This window comes from Bactrocera tryoni, chromosome 1 (genome assembly GCF_016617805.1).
Source record: "Bactrocera tryoni isolate S06 chromosome 1, CSIRO_BtryS06_freeze2, whole genome shotgun sequence".
Lineage (NCBI taxonomy): Eukaryota > Metazoa > Arthropoda > Insecta > Diptera > Tephritidae > Bactrocera > Bactrocera tryoni.
This window is the reverse complement of record NC_052499.1, coordinates 87,358,959-87,379,418: the sequence shown is the minus strand read 5'-3', so window position 1 is coordinate 87,379,418 and position 20,460 is coordinate 87,358,959. Positions and strand designations below refer to the sequence as shown.

General features: G+C 38.0%; 1 long non-coding RNA gene across 1 annotated transcript; it reads right to left on the bottom strand.

Moving 5' to 3' along the window:
* Positions 1-2,321: 2,321 nt before the first annotated feature.
* On the bottom strand, positions 2,322-15,868 carry LOC120782246. The gene is made up of 3 exons (XR_005706237.1): positions 15,308-15,868; positions 6,406-6,593; positions 2,322-6,344 (listed from the first exon to the last, which is right to left on the bottom strand). It is a non-coding gene; the product is annotated as an uncharacterized LOC120782246 (long non-coding RNA).
* Between the last annotated feature and the right edge of the window lie 4,592 nt (positions 15,869-20,460).

The following is a 20,460-nucleotide window of genomic DNA, read 5'->3' as shown; positions in this document are numbered from 1 at the left end:
ATTTGAATTGGACAATCGTTTTGGAATTCAAATTGCACATTTAAAATACAAAATTATGTCTTTTGTCTTTTAGAGTAAATTTACTACGAACACGGCAATTAAAATAAGTAAGATTAAATCATAAAGAATACCAAACAAAAATGCTTTGGCTCAAATCCGAGACACAGGAAATACCGTACAGTTAACCAACATGTGTGTGAGTTTGCGTTGTAACAAGAATTGGTGCTCAGCTGTGGTGCGGTGAAAATGAGAAAATTTTGAGTAAAAGTTGCAAAAACGAAACTAAACGACTACGCCTGAAAATACACACGTAAAGACGTCACATTGTGCAACAATTTCATCGCACCCCTCCTGTCTTCTGGTCCTATTTTCATTCATCTTATTTTCCTTCCATTTCGCGCGCCCCTCAGTTGCCGCTTTTCGGCAAATCAATGGCTACTTGGCTGACGGTCGGGCGCTGTATAAAAGTGGACGTAAAACGCGCTACGATCGAGCAAATAAAGAATAAAAGGGAGACAAGAAAGACAAGGAAGGAAGCAACTACGTTTGTACGTTGTTTACTTCGCTGGTTGCATGCTACCAAGAAGCAACAATGGCAATTTTATGCATGTTGCCAATTCTTAATAAAGAAGCAGTGAAGGCTCCATAATAAAAAAAAATAAATGTATACAAAAACAACAATGAAGCCACACGCCAACAATAACCTTCAAGAGGCGGAAATATAAAATAACGATCGTAAAAATGAAAATTGCATTTTATGTTGTTGTTACTCCGCAATGGCTATATTACGAGTAACTCGCGTTGCTCCTGCAAATATTGCCATACTTACGCATGCGCTGTTATCAGTAGTTCATTCCACTCAGACACAGCGAGTGAAGAGATCATAACGTGAATCGGTTCGACTTGGGTTAGCCGCAGCAATCCTTTAATAAAATGCTTAGCGTAGTCTACACACAATAATATGCGAAGAGCCTTTAGGATAGGTTCTAAAATCATTAATTCGCTTCCCTATGGTACTCTCTTTTTAATCTACCGCTAAACAAGAGATATGGAGAGGGCTTTGGAGTTATTATAGCATACTTTTAGGCTACCAGGCATATTTAGTACCAACTGGTTACCGTTGACTGCATTTGAACTAGTTCTAAAACCTAGGCCTTCAAAATCAGATTTATATTTGAGGGTGGCTACTTATCGACATGCATTCACAAACAGATTTGAATACGCGCGCGTGTTCATAAAGGTGCAGAACTTATCAAGCGCGCTGTTTATCATGCGTATAAGCTACAACGGCACATGCACACGCGTCCACGCCAATATTTGCTTATTTATAAGTAAAAGTGCACACACGGAATGCGGCATTAGCATCAGCCAGGCATAACTCGCCGCAAAGTATGCAAATCTTTATTTGCATGGGTATGCAAATTGCCACACCACACCAGCCCTCCCCACTCCGCCCACCAACAGCAGTCTCGTGCTCTCGTTGCAGCTCTCACGAGCTATAAAGCTGCTATGTATAGTTTTTGCTGCGTTTTAATGGAAAACAAAGTTGCGCCAATTTTGAAAACAAATTTCAATATCATTTCATGCTTGTTATGTACATCCACACACATACTTAACACACTCACACTTGCAGCGGGTACTTGTGCGCGTGGGCATATTTGTATAAAAGCCCGAGGCAAAAAATTTCACTTGTGGAAATTGAAATTGTTACTTTCCTACCTGCCAGTCATGCATGCATACATCATGATGTACGAGTAATTTAGTGTATGCATAACTGTATACACGAGTATGTGTGTCGCAACATGTTCTGCGCGCATATGTGTGCGAGTATGTGAGCAGCACGCATTCGCTTCTTGCTTTATGCGCTCTCGACGCATTGTTTGCATGCCTGTGCGGGCTTTTCCTGAGCTTACAAGGTTGCAAGCGAGCGATTGACGGCTTACAGTGAATTCAAATGTCAAAATTATAAATTTTTCCTCTACCATATAATGCATGCACTTGCACTTACATATGTGTGAATTTCTACATCATGATTTTAAATTTATTTTAAGCAATTAAAGCGTTTAAATTTAATAAGCCAAAGTATGATATTCAATGGAAGACAATTAATGTTTGTACAGATTATACTTCGTTTTTATTAATCGAAATATTTATGCGACTTTTGTGGTTTCTCGGCGAAAAACTGCGACAAGTAATTTTCACAGAGTTCTCTTGAAGCCAGCTTTACTCCATTATGTGAGTTCTGCATTGACCGAACAAATTATAATGGACTATGTGGTGGAAGACTTCCCAGCCAAGCTCTCCCAGTTTTTGCCGAGTCATTTTTTTGGTTTGCTTCCTTCAATCTCATAAGTTATTGATAGTAAAATGTAGAATAAATCAATCTACTAGGCTGAAACAGCTCACAGTGGATGAGTCCTTTCCAATCCCACCAAACACTCAGCACAACCTTTCGAGGCATCAATCCTGCTTTGCGACCATTTGTTGAGCTTCACCACGCTTAGAGCATGATCTTTTTCGCACATTTTTGTCTTGTTTAATCCACTTTTCATCTCATGTTACCATTCGCTTCAGAAATGGTTCAATTTCATTTTGTTTCAGCAAAGAATCGCAGATGTTAATTTGGTCCATTAAATTTTTCACAGACGATTCACGTGGTACCCAAATATCGAGGTTCTGTTTGTAGCCAGCCTTTTGAAATGGTATAAAACCGTTTGATGATGAATGTCAAATTCCTTAGCAATGTTATGGCTGCTTATCTGACGGTCCTGGTCAATATTTTCCATAATTTCATTGACATTTCAATGACAGGGTCGACGACATCTATTGACAATATACGAAAAAATTTAATTTTCATGCGTTTTTAAAAGCAGAAATCATACTACTTTTGCTTGAGTAGGCTTCGCGAACAGTCACCAACTGGCTTTTAATTTTGCATTCGAAAGTTTGCTCGAACTACTCACACTTTCCTATCTCAAAGTTTCTATGTACACTTGTATGCACTTTTGTGTGCTGCCAGCTTATCGCCATGGTTTCTCTTGGCTGCGTTTCACAATTTTTTCCCCAACTAAATACTCACACTAACACTAACACAAACTGGGAGCTAACACATGCACTGAGAGCGTTTACAGGAAAATTTAGATCGCAACTCGGTACAAAACTGAGTTTATTTTAATAATATAATGAAATAAATATGCATTAAATACAAATTGCTAGCAAAACTTTCACTTTGATATTATTCTTACATTATTTAGATTGCTACAGTATTTTTTCCGATGTAGAACGAGTTAAAATGGCGTTCAGCCAAACTATTCCAATTTACTTATGATTCTTGCAAGTGCTTTTACTTATATTATTTTGTGTGTATGTGTGTGTGTGTGCAGGAGTGCAATATTCTTCGCCCACAACTTGCAATTCCATTTAAGCGCTAATGCAAGCCATAAATGTGTGTCTGTGGCTGCTTGGCGCCTTCCATAAGTGAGTAATGTTTGCAACTTAACTGCACATTATGCTTATCCTATCTATTGGCATTCGCATGCCGTTTATGCCATTTGTGCATGCACATACATGTGTGCTTGTGTGCCGCTCAGAATGGAACTTCATGTCTGACACGCTAAGGAATTCATAAAATGTAATTTAATAAGCCTGGAAATTTCCGCATCAAACGATCCTTGAGCATGTGGTAACCAGGGATATGAATTTATTTCAATGTATACGGTGCTCACTAAATCGAATCATATTCACTTTTCCCGAAATAGTGGACCGCAATGGAATTAAAGCGACGCGCACAATAATATATGTATATGTAATCTTCTGATAATCTTCCAGCATGCAAACACTAAGAGACCAATTCTTTGTACATTTATTTGAATGCAAAATCGATTTTTTTACAAAAAGTGCGCGTGGAAGAAACTTTTGATTGAGACATCTACCCACACTAACACACGTTTCAGTTAAGGACACCATGTTTATAACTGTATTATGCTTATATACAATGAGGCTTACATAGCCACCATGTAAGGCTCATGAGTGAATTAGACATTACGTATACGCAGTGGCAAGCGGCGAAGTTTGTGGATTTGCTTAGCCTGCTTGCTTGATTGTTTCCCTGGTCGTTATCATCTGTTGTCGTTGATCTTTGCTTTGGCACACATGCGCTTGCATTCAGTCACATTGCACATTGTTGGTTTTACTAATATTATCATGTACATACATGGCTTGCTACCGCTCTCCCCCTCGAGTAGTTATTGCTCTCCTGGAGGGCCGTTAGTCCTTTGTACTCGCTTTACTAGGTCCACAGCGCTCTTTATGGTTGTTGTTGCTGTTGACATATTGTTGTTTCCACTTTAAATATTTACCTTGAGATCCCTTAGCTAATGGCTCTAATGTGGCCGCTCTGTGCACATTTTGTTGGCGTTGTTGTGTCTTCTTACGACCGAAGTTGTCGCTGCGCTTTACGCATGCTGCTCAAGCTGCGCCGTTCAGCTTAACCTGCCCCTCACTACCGCTGAGGCTGTCATTTCTTTGCTGCTGTCTTTGTTTGCTTAATTTAACTTGAAGTTTAAGTTAAATAACTTGAATAAACATTTAGGTAATGTTTTTGCATTGTTACTCGCCTTGTATGCAATGTAATAGGCTTCTGGCCATTTCAGTTGTTGTTGTTGTTGTTGTGTGCTGGTTTTATGCGTTGTTCTCTGCTGCAGACAAGACAAAAGTAGATAGTGTTGTCAGCTGTTAGTTAACTGTTAAAAGTAACATACTTGTGCATGAATCATATCCACATACTTATGTATGTATGTATATGAGTGCGTATATTCATTAGGGCGGCACTTAAAGTGAAATTAAGCAGAAATTTCTCATGAATTCCACAGTAGCCTCTGCCTATGGATGAAGGTGTCTTCAAGCTCACATCGTCTTAAAGCAAAGCATGCGTTTGGCACGTCAATTATACTTCATTCTACGCAAACCACAAAAAAGAAACAATCAAAGCATTATGTTACGTTGCAGACTTAATGTTGCTGCGCCAAAGTACGAGTTTGTTTATGTAAGATGTCATGCTAATATATGTATTTGCAGCTGCCTTACACACAATATTACAAGTGTATGAGTGTGCGTTGATGTAGGCATGCGTGCTGCTAGTGATGTCTGTTTGCAGCGGCTAAGAAAAGGATTGGCGAATTGTTGGAGCCGAGAGTTTAGTGTATCAACAGAGTGAAGTTTGCGTTGCTTTTGAGCTTTATGCCAACATTTGCGGGTTGTTTGGCTTAAGAGCCCGCTTTTGCTTACTTCACACACACATTTGCACATTTGCATTTATGCGCTTACAGCAGCGGCACTTGTTGTCTGTTTTCTTATTAAGCTGCTGTGTATACATTGTCCTGGCTTTTGTTATGCTGGTAGCATTATTTATACACTCGGCACTCCCCGTTCCTCCTCCCTCCTACAAGGCTGGCTACTCAAATTTTGCTTTGTGCTCGGTGGTCGGAATCAGTACACGGAACTTTGAGCGATTTTTGCATTTCGCATTTTGTCATCAAGCATGTAAAGCCGACAACAGTGGAATACATAAATAAATGCTTGTAAATATATGTGCAGAACACACGCAGCCATATCCAAATCCAAATGCACAGAATTAGTATATATACTACATATATACACCGTATATGTGCCGTGTGTATTTTTATGAAAACCTCACTTGCAGGCGTGCATGCAATGGCACTCTGTTCAAGCAAAAAGACAAGCACTCCCGAATGTAGGCCATGTTGCGCAGTGAGCACTTCTGCAGCGAGCCTAAGCTCAGCTCAAATGTCAACATCTTGAGGTTTCGGCTTTCAGCTTTCTATGGCTTTTAGGATTTTTAAAAGACTAATTCTGCTTAGTGGGTTTTTATTTATTCTAAAAGAACAGAACAGAACATTTGTTGACAAAAATTTTAAGCTTTGAGCTTTGCAGCCGGTTCAAACTAATATTAATTTATATGAATATTGCACATAAAATATGTATCTAAATGAAAACTCAGCTCAACTCATCACATACGATTCCATGCATATGTTTTTCTCTTAATAAATTTCCATGTTGAAATATGAGTAATTGCATTAGGGTGTTCCTTTTTAGTACGCTGTATCTGGTACCTTATTTCAGTTGGGTTAATATGTAAAGAACCACAAATAATACATTGAAATTAATTATTTTCTGCATTAAAGAGAACCATTGTGTACGCTGTATTTCCTTATAAGAAAGCTTAGTGCTAATATCGCTGATTTTGAAGAATTTCATCTCAATTGAGGAAGCATAGAAGTTTGTTCAAATATTTATACAATACTGATAACTCCTGGACATCACTTCTGGAAATAATTTTACAATGCATTAGACGGTATGAACACATTCAAAGCTGGGACTACTCACCTTATTTGCTAACGTTGCTACTTCATATTTTGGCCTATTGATTCGATTTAATTCAATTATGAGCATAATGACTTTGGCCATAATGAACTCCAGTATTCACTTTATCGACCCAATCTTGTCTTCACTTCCGTTACACCCTTTGCGCTTCCGTTATAGACTTGTTTGCCTTGCACATTGCGACAGAGTTTCTAAATGAAATTTTTTTATTAAAGTGAAAGTGGAAGCCTGCATGCGCACTTCAATACTCTGTTGGACAAAATTCATTAAATAATCATTATTTCGATTTTGTTTAACACAATACATATTGCATGTTCGTTTCGCTTTGTGTATTTTGCAATTCTAAAAGCTTACGTCTATGTACTTAATCTGTATCTGCGCTGAAGATGAATAGGAGACCAATGAAAGAATTGATACTATCTTCCTCAAAGAAACGTCTGCATAAATAATAGGATAGTTACCAGTGGGCTCCAGTGAATGAAACTTTTCATTTTGAAATTGTCCGTTTTGTGTTTAGGGTTAGATATTTATCCGTTCAATAGCTATTAATACTTACATAACGTTCAAGCCAAATAACACTTTGAATTTAGATAATGTATTTTCCCCAACTGATCATTAAGTTCCAGCCGATTCCCGATTCCCGAATCCATAAACCATGACTGAACCATAACCCGTCTACACTATTCAGCGTTAGCTCTAATATCTCACCAGTCACTAAATTATTATTGTTTTCTTCACTTATGCACTTTTAGTTGTTTTTGTAGTAATTTTACAACCGTTACACACCAGACAGTTGACACTAGACACGCTTTGATAAGCACTGGGGCAGCAGGGGTCTACTATGTGTCGTTTGAACTATCTCCTGCGGCACTAGTACTTAGAAAAGCGATATTAGCGAAATATATACCACTTAATTGCATAATTTTCCGACAAAAACGACCTTCACCATTTCAATATATTTTACGATGATCACAGAAGGTTTAAGGCATTATCATAATGCTGAGCTGAATAATAATCTGTGTCTGCAAATACAAAACATAAATGGTTAAAAGAAGGTTTACTATGTAAATATTCAGAATATTAAAGATCGTTTTGAACGATATGAAAATGCTCTAAATTAATGATATGAAGAAGGAAAGTAGCTATTACTTAGCATATGTTGTAGAATATTACGTCTGATTTGACAGTACGCTGCATTTTTCTAAATAATACACAAGTGCGACAAATAAGTAGGAAGCTAGTTCAAATGTATTCATGACTGCATTTCCATATACTACTATAATCGAGGAATGCAAAGAAAATTAAGAATACCACTTGTCGTCCATATCACTTTTGCTGCTCGCACTCGCTCTTAAAGTCAAACTAGCAGCGAACGAATGTCCGACAGGAAGCTTGAACTTGAGAAACAACACACTTAATGGTGGCTTCCCTCTCAACAAAAGTGCATCGAGCTATTGTAAGTTCCAAGTGCTCAACAACAGCTGAATAATCAGCTTCATAAGCTAGCAAATGAGACTAGGCGAGCGATAAGCACACTTTCCTCCTTACATACATACATACAAAAGTAGAGGGGAGCAAATATGACATTATTTCGTGTTTGTCTGCTTGTGGCGTAGTCGCGTAGTAATATTCTATTTAATTATTGCCATATTTATTAAATTTAAATTGGCTTAATTGACCCTCTAAAAAATGTTTCGTCGCTTTCTTTCAGAAATATTTTCTGTTTGTGTTCACGCTCTTTGCTATTTTCGGTATTCTACTTTTCGGTTTCACATACTATACATACTACATGCATGCATTCTTACATAGGTTCAGAAATTTCGATAATACACCATAAGTATATATATAAAATCGTTGGCAATCGACCATACACACACATAGCATTTATGGCTTCAATCTACGGAACGATCTTGCCTCGCGCTTGATGTACTTACATACATCGATCAATGCATTGGAGCAATCTAAGAGTCTACAGATACACTCTAGTTCGGCATAAATAAGTTCAGAGATTGTGTCATACAACTGCAAATCTTCTCTAAATTTTGTGTGCAATATTGCTTTACGATTGGCTGAGGGTATTTCACACTTATTGCCATTCTCTTGTCTTTTCTATATTCCGCTGGTTGCTGCCAATCAACAGTTTAACCCTTTTGAACTCAGTGAAAGGTCGGGAACGTGCGTAGGTATTTAGCTTTCGACCACAAATTGCTCAATTGAATTTTGTCGTTAATTGAATTGAGCAACGTTACATTGTGTCATTTGATCGTGAGTGATCGTTAGTGATCGTTTTTAAGTTGAAGCTACACAAGGCCATTCTACGCTATTATAAACGTAGCATCAATATTTTACACATTTACACGCTTAAATGATTCATGTCATGTTTGAATATTCATTATGAAAAATAAATTGAATAAATTTCTTTATGAAATCATGCACTTTCTTCAGACTTCTTTTTTTTTATTAGCTGACTGTTTTTTAAGTCTCGCCTTTTGTAAAATATCATTTTAACGTTCGAGGCTTTTTATGGCCTAAGTGTATTACTTTTTTTCATAATAGTATATATTTTTAGAGTGGGGAATTAAGTAAGCGAATTATATAAACTAAATCAACGAAGCTGATATAAATAACTTAGGGTGCAATAGGAAGATGATATGCCATTCCCATGTATCCAGTTGCTCTCCAACAATGGATTAAATTGAAGTACTGTGCTATAACTACTATTGGTAATTATTTTGAAACATAGCAGAGATTAAATGGACCTAGAAGAAAAGTGGCAAAGTAAAGGTGTGAAATGTTCCTAAGAGACTGAGGCTAATCACAAAAAGCAGTGGCCAAAAGAGAGAACAGAATGCAAATGAACAAATTTCTCCATTCAGACGTGTTTTAAATAAACTTGAATTTAGAATTGAGAAGATTTGAAGCCTTGTCGATAACTTAAAACACTCAGCAGTTGTATACCCGCACGCATGGGATCTGAAGCCGCCAATATGACACTGTGAAAAAATCTGCAGCAAAAATGTGTGCAAATAAATTGACACCTGAGAGCTGACAAATATGCGACCAAACACTCGTCCACATACAAGAAATCATGCATAAATAAATGTGTTCAGATGCCCGAGTCCCACACATACATACATATATGTATCATCTACATACACCCACTAACGGGTACTTAACTGCACACATGCGAGTTTTATAACAACGAATATGCAAAGAATCACCGACTGCTCGAAACGAGTTTACCTTCCATATTTGTTGAAAAAAGTTTGCTCCACAGCAAATAAGTACGGGAAGGTAAGTGGAATTTCCTGCAAAGTGAAAAGTCAGCTCGTTAAAGGGAACTGTTGAATATACTCGAAGCGCACGCATATTTCGGGGTGTGTGCTCAGCACACGCGTAGAAAGACAGCCGGAGTATGAGTAACTCAGCCAGTATTGAGAGTTGCAGTGAGAATTTGGAAAGGTGAAATTGAATATAAACAGGAAGCTTTTGTAGGCGAAATTGAAAAAAAACTTGAAGATAACATTTAAAAAAATATATGAAAGAAAATCGATTAAGACGCTGACATTCGTAAAGTTTTGGAAATAACAAGGGATTGGACACTGAAGTATATTGGATACCTGATATTCTCTTATAACTCAAAAGACCATATGAAATTAATATAATCTATAATCAACCAAAATTTCCCTCAAAAAACTGCATTCGAGGTACAATAACCGCAAATGTTTTATTTTTCAAAATATTCCTTATCACCAAAGGAACCTTTTCTTCAGCAAAAATGGGGGCCAACTAAAAGCTGACTCAAACCTGAGGCAGCGTCAAGCCCGAGCAAGTCAAAGGCCAATTTGGTATCTGAACTTTAAAATGGTTGGTGCTTTGCTTCAGGGTTCCCAATCAAATGCTGTGTACTCCATGGTCCCTACACACTCACACATACGCGTAATCTATTGTAAAAGGTCGTATGTGTTTTTATTGTTTTTTCATTTGCGTCAACCCCACCACAACAGTTGTCGAAATTTTCGATTTCGATTCGCAAATGAGATATCAACAATTTAATTTTCTACATCAAGTAACCCAATTTTAGTTGCTGCAGGCATGCAATTACCAACCGAGTTACTTTTGGAATGCGACGAACGGACGGGGAACGAGACTAATGCGCACACGATCGAATAAAAGCCAAAATTCCTTGTTGTTGCAATGAGTCGACAAACGCATCACTACAGTCAATAAAGGAAGTTCGCCAACACACGCCCATTATGCAACGTAAATACCATTAGTAATGAGTATGGCGAAGAGCGCTTAGTCTGTGAGACATGAAATTAAGCTTCGCACAATGTACAATTTTTTAAAATCATAAAGAGAACATGAGTTTACCCAAAGCCTTACATTCATTTCATCTGCAAATATTTCCTATTTGACACATAATTATTGGCAAATATTTTTTCTGATTGAGGTTCCAAAATATGGAATTAAAACTCAAAGGAAAGTTCTGTAAAAGCAAAGCCACTTTTGGATAAATAGAGGTTAGTTTGAGTAAAAGGTATCACTATAATGAGCCTGGATCAACATTAATTTCCTTTACTTAGTAATATTCGCAAAATAAATGGTCACAAAGGTGGTTCGTGGTGTCAATTCTAAGCACTTCTTGTTTATTATGGACATTATGCTGAAAAATGGCATTCAAAATTAATTCTAATGATAAACCTGAGAATTCACGACTCTTGTCAACTCAAAATCTCTTAAACCTCTTCCTAGCTTTTTGCACATGGCGAACCTACTGACACGAATTTACTGGCCTACAACGGTCACAATCGCTGAGACAAGGATTTAATAATAAATTCCCAATGCCGCACTGATAGTTTTATTATAAAAATCACAAGAACTGTTAGTCCGGCTACAAATCCTTTCAGTATAACTGGCATACCTGTCCACATATTTGTTTATTTTTATAAGATGATGACTTGATGTCGGGCCGTTGACAAGGTGAACAACGATTGGTGACAGCAAAGCTAACAAATACGGCAAATCCTCATATATGTATGTGTACGTATGTATGTGCGCATGTGTATGCAGAACACTCTTAAATAAATTACACATCAAACACGAGCAACAACCAAACTACAAACAACAACTGACATTACCAACACTTGAAGAGTAAATCGCTTAGGACGACAACAAGGACAATTCCGACATAACTTCATATGACGGAATATGTGAGCATGTCCTGGCAGAAATATACAAAACATATATCCACCACAAAAATATTTAAATGCATATAAATAAGTTTGAAGAGTCCTTGTAGGAAAAAGTGAGCGCTTCAGATTTATGTCGAGTTCAAAACTCCAACTAATTACCCCAAACATTTTCCACACCAAATGCTTACTGCTGTGTCTTGAAGAATGTTGGACTGGACTAGACTAGGACAATGCAAATTAGTTATGCAACTAAGCGCCAAGCAGTGTATAGCACTTTCCTGCTGGGCTTGAAGAATATGTGCTGTAAGGGTATATTATACTATATGTAGCGCTAAATGTGTGTGAGAGTGTGTATGAGTACGTGGAACACAGCTAACTGTAACTCAGAATATGCATAAGTAATGTAATCACCTAACGAAATAATAACTGCTTTTGTAGAAAGTAGCAAAGTACCGTTGGCGATGTTGTTGCGCTTTCCTTTGATTTAGTTGTAGTAGCCACGGCTTGGTGAGAACGCTGTAATGAAAATTTCGGAAGAAAGGACAATGGCACATCACCAACACTGAGGCCAACAATAATATCTGCATACTAGTCATACGCGCAAGCCGTAATTTTCTACACCCTTTATTTAATTGCAAAAAATATTACTGAAATAAATTTTCATAAAGGTCCCAAGCGGCTGAAGATTTTCATTAGGGGCCTTTTCCTGCCAAAAGTACGCAACGCGGTCTGACATTGCCTATGTGGGCCAAAACTTTTTATGACGTGAAATTTTTCTGCGATTTGAACCACCGTAAGGGCGCCTATAACTCCCTAATCACCACAAACAAATGAGAGGGTTGAAGAGGTTTTATTTTCATTTTTTCCATTTCCATTTTCAAGAAAACGTAAAATAAATTGTTTCAAAATCGGCTATATTGTCGTCGGTATGGGCACGTATTGTTTTCTTTTCTCCGTTTCATTATGAATTTTTATAATAATTTGCAGGAAAATTGCTTTTGAAAAAAGTTAAAGGTGGAACGCGGAAAAGGCGCAAGGTGCGCGAGCAAAGAGAAAAATTCTATATTAAGAAATAAATGCAAATTACCTTTAATAGCTGGTAGTCGGGTTGCGTGGCGGAAGATCGGCAAGTAACGACGGTGAATACCGTAAATGCTGCCCTGCACAAGCACACAGTCTTTGCAATTTGCATGAACACAAATTAAGTGGAATGGGCTATCATAACGGGAGTATAGATGCATATGCATGAAGATATATGTGTAAGCAGAGTATTATATTGTTGCAAAAAGAAAATCCGAAGACAGCTACTCGCACGTCGTCATTGGTTTTTATTTATGCTCCGAGTTATGAAAACAACTCATTTATGCATATCCACTTACAGTTGCAGCTAAATGTGTTGGGATATTTACAATCAACTTAATTTTAAGAATACTAATCGTTTCACTACAAGACATGTGCCACGTTATGGCAACGGAGCTTCAAAAATTTTTCGTTATTTGCAGTGTTTCTTGTTTGCTGATATTAGAAGATTTTCGATGATTTGGAGAGATATTAGGTAGTCGAAAAAATATTTTCGCATTTTGTCAATAGATGTCGTTGCAGTCGTATATCTCCAGTGCTACCTACCATATCGTATCACACCATACAATGTTGGAAAGGCGAGATCTTAAGCTTCATTTAACCAAAAAAAATTAGATTGGGGAAAGTTGAAAAAATGCTACAGGTGTTCAAAAATGAGTGAAAAAATTGAAGAAATATTTTTTGAGATTTTTAAATAAAAAAGGGAAGAATACCACGCAAGCCATCAATGAAATTTCTGAAGTTTACGGAGACGATGCTGTATCAGTTCGTGTAGCACAATAATTGTTGATTCGTTTCTGTTCTGGAAACAACGATGTGAAAGATGCACCTCGCAATGGTCGACCTATCGTTGAAAAAGTTGAGGAAAGTATGGAAAAGTTTGACCAGGACCGACACATTAGCAGCCATGACATCGGTAAGGAATTTAACATTCAGCATCAAAGGGTTTTGAACCATTTAAAAAAGGCTGGCTATAAAAAGAATCTCGATGTTTGGGTACCACATGAATTGTCTGTGAAAAATTTAATGGACCGAATTAATATTTGCGATTCTTGGATCAAATACGACAATAATGTGCGAAAATAGCATGGGCCAAGCGTGGTGAAACTCAACAAATGGTCGTGAAGACAAAATTGACGCCTCGAAAGGTTATTCCGAGTGTTTGGTGGGATTGGAAAGGAATCATCCACTATGAGCTGCTTCAGCCTGGTCGAACGATTTATTCTACATTTTGCTGTAAACAACTGATGAGATTGAAGCAAGCAATCGAAAAAAACGGCCAGAACTGATCAACAGAAAGGGCTTTGACTTCCATCAGGGCAACGCTAGTAAACACACATCGTTGATGACTCGGCAAAACCTGGGAGAGCTTGGCTGGGAAGTTTTGATGCAACCACCATATAGCCAAGGAAGCAAGGAAGCGTTTGAAAATTACTTGTCGCAGTTTTTGCCGAGAAGCCAGAAAACTTTTACACTGATGGAATAAAGCAAGACCGAAATGGTACATTTTAGGATCATTAAAGTGCATTATAAACATAGAAAAAATTTGTTGAAGTTTGATTAGAAATACGAAAAGACTTTTTCGACTATCGAATATATCAGAGTGTCCTATGTTTGAAACATTCATTTCAGCTCAACTTAACTCAAAGCCACCTAAATCTCTTTACTCGATTTGATATTCGATGCTATCGCATGCACTTATGTACAAACGTACATCCCACAACCGGCGTTATGGTATTTTTAGATACACAGTTATCGTTAATATAATCAAAAAATGTTTGCCAACAGTTCGCGCCTATTTAATGCACATTTTTCAATGGTTAGGAAAACTGATATTAACATATGGCATTTTCAAATATGAACTTCGAATTGAACTAATTTCCTGAAATAATGCTGTTTTGATCTATTCTAGCAAGAGCTCAAGCATAAACGAACATTTGGTATTACTCATGAAACGGAATGCGCCCTGAATATACATGTACATATGTATGTATGTGTGTATAAAGACATGCGAGCTCACATCATAATTGCCTTGCTGATTTTTTGAATGCCAAGCACAAGTTTTATTGCATTAAATTTTTGTCAATTAAACGCTGCTCAAGCCACATATGAACACACGAACACAAACAAGCATACATATGTATGTATGTGTCAATATTGTTTTCTTGTGTCAGTGTGCAGCTATTCATTGAGCAAATTACCAAGATCTGAAGATCTGGCTTGAGTATGCCACGAATGTTTGCGGATATCCGAATATGCCACATAATTATGTGTCTACGAATGTAATGTAACCGAAATAAAGTTTAATTACAAATGAGCGCTGTTTTTTCGAACACATCATTCGTACGTACATACATACGTACATACATTATGGTCCATGGCAGCAAATATTACAGTGATATGGGAATGTTGGCACATGCTTATCGCATTGACGAACGCCGCCTCGGAAAGTAACAAAATAACACTGCAAGCAGACTAAATAATAATTATAACTAAATGTGTTTGTAGGTAAGTGTAGTATGTATGTTGGAGAACATTTACTCGCGATTAAAAATATATTTTTTTTGGCACACAAATAGAGACTTTGAATGCCATTGGAATTTAATAATCTTTTAAAGTATGGGACTCACCTAAGTTCCGTAGTGTTGCCTCCATCAATATCACCAATGTTCCAGTAGTATACTTGTATTATCCGATATTGATACCGCATTTGAAGCTATCACGTGTGAAAACCAAAAAGCAATTTTATAGTAATATCGAGCAGCTTACACGAGACAAAACCGCCACCGCAGCACCGGCCAGCTGGCCCAACTGCCCGATTATTGCCCAAGCAGTGCACCCCAGCACCGGTTGGACCGAACTGCGAGCGCCATCGGCTTGTGGCGATAACGACTATCGCGTATTTCTGTTGAGGTCTTAACCCCGTGGCTCATTAAACGTTCGTTACGCGATCGCAAATGAAATTCGGCTCCCGATCGGTATGCTTGATCGGCCAATTATAGTTTAATGAAGCATAAATAGCTTCAGTAAGCCGCTTACTGTAAACAGCATTTAAATTTTAATATTTCGAAACTAAATTTCAAATCTCGTTCCTTTTATTTTAAAAATCTATGTGTCTTCTATCACTTATTATTTACTTTTTTCTTGCCACCAACTCGCGTACTTCATCACCGATTGAGCTCGACTTTGCAACTGATCAGAATCGCGATCATCCGCCCAAAGTTATTAATGTTTTGTGTTTTTGTGAGAATTGAAGCTTCATGCGCTTGCGCGTCTGGGCATTATTTCCCCCGCATGCCTTAGTCCGCCACCAATTGACCAGCATCGCTAATAAGTCACCACCATAAAGCAGCCAGAATAAAAATTGAAATCGTCGAAGCAACAGAGCTCAGCAACAACAATATACAGAACTGAAACTGTAGGGGAAATTTTGCTGCCCGTTGTATTGGTATAGAGGAGAAAGCCGACTTTAACTAGCGTGCACTAATACCAGCTCAACTGCGTTCGCTTTTGCTTTCACAGTAATATATAGTATACACACACACACACTTGCAATTAGTACATATGTGAATAAATATGATTACGCGGCCATAATTTTATCTCAAAACGTCATGAAACTGACTCAATGTGACCTTTTCGCTCGCTCGGAATGAGCACTCAGCAACGCCTGCGACAACAGCAGCCGGTCAGTCGTTGCTAATCGTCAATTGTCCAGCATCGCCACCACCGCCACTGCGCCGAGCAGCTATTTGATAGTGGTGGCAAGCAGCAACAACAACAACAAAACAGAAATGCAACAGTTCGAGAGCAAGCGGACGAATGCAGCACGACGATCTGTGAAGTGTGCACATTTGTGTGTGTGTAGGTGTGTGCGTTTGAGTGCTCGACTCGGGCTCAGCCGGGCTGTTTTAATACTAAACAATGTAAAGTCGTGTACTAAAATACACAAGCCCTAGAATTTATATAAGTTTTCACGAACAGCAATTTATTTACGCATAAGAGCCCATACACACAGTGGCGCACTCATGGATGTGGGCTTGTGTGTGTGTGTGTGTCTGTGTGTGAGGCGTATTCATGAGATTAAATTGATTTAATTGAAAAATGACTTGCGACATGACTCGACGGCCTCTGCGGCGCTCATTGTCGCATTATATTCGGTCATTTTTACTTGCACAAAAATTGGACATACATACATACTCGCCACAAGTACACGGCACATACGCTACTGATGTGCTACGAAATTTTCAATTGTTTTTATTTCACAGAAAGTACTACAAAATTCCACCATTCGTTAGCAAACAGCTAATGCAACGGAAAACATTTGGAACGTGGAACTCTCCTATTGGAAACAAAGCAGCAACTCTTTTATGAAAGACTACTAGTTTAAAGTTGCCAGTCTACTTTCGTTGGCTACTATAAAATTGTTGGAAGAATTCGAATTATCGCTTGAGCTCACCTGTTAAAATTAGTTGAACCATATTAATAAATCAGTATATTATAACCACAATGAGTCTAATGATAGTCTTCTTGTGGTTGCGGTTAGCCGCTCCTTCGTTTCCATCTTCAGCCAACCAAACATTATATTAATCGAAAAATTCATCACGTATTTGAAGTAAATCGTGTTTTTCTTTCTTATTTACTGGCGTAGACACCGCTTACGGAGTTATAGCCGGGTTAATCATAATGCGTAGGTCGTTTCTTCTTTTCGCTACTTGGCGCCAATTCGATATTCCCTGTGCAGCTAGGGCCTCTTCTCTCCAACGTAATGGAGGTCTGCCTCTTTCTTCGTCGTATATCTCAACCTTTCTCTCGAAAACTCGTAACGTCGACTCATCAGATGTTGCCATCGCCCATGCCTACGCACCATAAGCAGGACGGAAATGATGAGGGACTGTAGAGTTTGGTCTTTGTTCGTTGGAAGAAGACTTTATTTCTCAATTCCCTATTCAGTCCGAAGTAGCACCTGTTGGCAAGAATGTTCTGCGTTGCAATTCAAAGCTCATATTGTTGTTGGAATTAATGCTGATTCCAAAATAGATGAAATGAGCTATGGCTTCAAAGTTATGACTCTCAACAGATTGGCGACCGAAAACTCATTCACCTGCTGCCATTTTCAATATGTACCGAATAAGTAATGGTTTTGATTTTTGAAACTTCTTTAATATAATAATCAACAATTTCATGTTGTTATAGTTTTAGTATCCATGATCGGAATGTAACGATGAACGATGGTATGAGTGCTGACTGCAACAGTTAAGTCAATCTAAATTTACTTAAGTTAAATAACTTCCACCCATTTAGGGTTTAATGAATGAGTATATAATATCTGGTCTCCTCGATAGAGAATTCCTAAACTCACTTTTATAATATTCTCTCAAAAATTCTGGATCAGCAGTTGCAAAGTTTAATAAGGAAGGGAGGTGAAGGTACTTTGCGGAGAAGACTGCTATCAGACTCAGAGAAGCCCAGAGAAGTACATAAGTGGTCCCAAACAGTGGCATACTGAAATTCTACACTACTTCGCATTCCTAACAATCTACAGCACTATACGGGCGAACCTTCTCCTGGTAGTTTCTTCTCTGTTTACACACTGCGGGAGACTTGACGGATGGAGAAGACATGTAGAGAGCTTTTTCACGAATGAAGCATATCGACAGGATAGAAGATGGAGACTTCAACCAAGAGCTCTGCATAAATTCTTGTTTCAGACCACCAGACCACTGTAGTGCCATTCAAGATTAGAAAACTGTCATTGAATCAGAAGTAGATTTACTGCTCTAATGTGCAGCTTCCTTTAGAAAAGTGTGTATTTACTCCACTATTACAGCGGATATAAAGTCTCTGAGTTCTCCGACTATCCGCTCAAAGCTTATCTCGCAGCTCATGACCTGATAAGAATGCAATAAATATTCTTTCGTGTTTTATTTAGATGGATGATCGGTCACAACGGAATTGCCAAGCCAATCTATGAAATTTCGGTGAGCTGTAGAAACGCTCGCCAATAACCAAAATTTTTCCTACTACGAGATTCTTCTGTTTAATAGGGAACCTCTTAGCAAAATCAGTCTCGCCGCAATTGTGGGTGTGAATTAAAATCACCTTGGTACTTTCCTTATCAGTTTTTGTTAGACGCAGATTGAAATATCTTCTTTCTGTCCTTCAGTAAACCTAGCGGAAAAGCTGGATTAGATAATATCAAAAAGTGCTGACAAATGTGTGTGGTTATTAATTATTAGAAGTGTTTGTGTATCACAAATGATCAATGATCACAGCGGCCCAGTGCTACCTTTGAAGCGAGGATTATTCATTCGACCTAACCCAACCAGACAAAATCATAACAGAAACTGTCAACTGCTTCCCTTAATTTCTCACCTGCTTCTATAATACATCATACTACATATATAATATAAGACTTTGCTCACAAATTACAAATACCAGAGTTAAATAATAAAAGTACTAGTTTGTACCAATTAAATTATTCAGAATTATAAAATCAGCAGGTTTTTTCAAATTTTTACAATGCCAACAGATTGACTCACATTACTTTCAATATCAAGCCGGAGGAAGAACTGGAAGAGTCGACTCCTTCCGAATATTGCAGCTCATCAACGACCTTAATCAATAGTCAGCAAATTACTTGAAGGTTCATATACCGACGCGTTCGCCTTGTATGTATGTCGACACATATGTAAAGGCAGTATTTCAACTTAAATACACGCATAAAAATATATATTGGCCCACATTATTGCAGCCCAATCGTTTTGATGAGAGCATATCCTGCCTCATCAGCAGACAACTGCCAATAAAGTTCAAGAGTCAGCAAAGCAACATTGAATCGAATAGCTTTCATGCCATCATGGGTGTCTTCTGCTATGGCACATATGCGCCCTGCATGTGTGTGTCGTCAGGAAGTCATTTGGCGTAGCAAATGCAAACGTTGAATGCCAGCAAAATAGCAAATAGACGCAAATTATCATTAGGCATTGGAGAAAGTGAGGCGAGGAAGGAAGCAGCAGGCTTAGCAAAGAAAGCTCGCAGCAACAGCAGACGGCGCCGCCCTCCAGCAGATTTGCATTTGGCATAAACAAAAATAAGCAAATATGCTGCAGAGCGGACGGAGATGAATGTGAGGGCATGTGGTTGGAAGTAAAAATAGACAAATGCATAGGAAAATAAACTCCCACGTAGTGAAATGATTGTGGGCGAAAAAGTCGAGAAACGAAATCTGCATCTTTTTTTTAGCTCTGTGTTTATGAAAACGTATAATTTGTGGATAGACTAGTTAAGGTATGTGAGTATGAAGATTCCATTGCTTTTGCTATTTTCTTTTGCAATCTTGTTAACCCTTAAGAGTGACAAGTTACCTGATAGGTAGTCAAAAATTGCTGACGGGTGAATCAAAATCCGAAATTGCAAATAATTGAGAGTCAGGACGTTAAGAAGATGCGTACGTGAAGATCAAATGTCAAGCAAAATACGTCCATATAATGCGCAAAATAATCTCTTCTTTTCTTGTCCAATATACTGTGCACACAGTCTAACCCAATAAAAGCTCTTATATTCAGTCTATACTCGGTAGACTACATAATACTAAACATTTATATATTTCATGTGGTTATTTAATTGCATAATTAAACAAATATATTGGGTAGTCGAAACCCAAACCCTGAACAGGGTATATTAAGTTTGTAACACCCAGAAGGAAGCGTCGGTGGCCTTATAAAGTATATATGTATATAAACGATCAGTATGTTGAGCAAAGTCGATTTAGCCATGTTGGTCT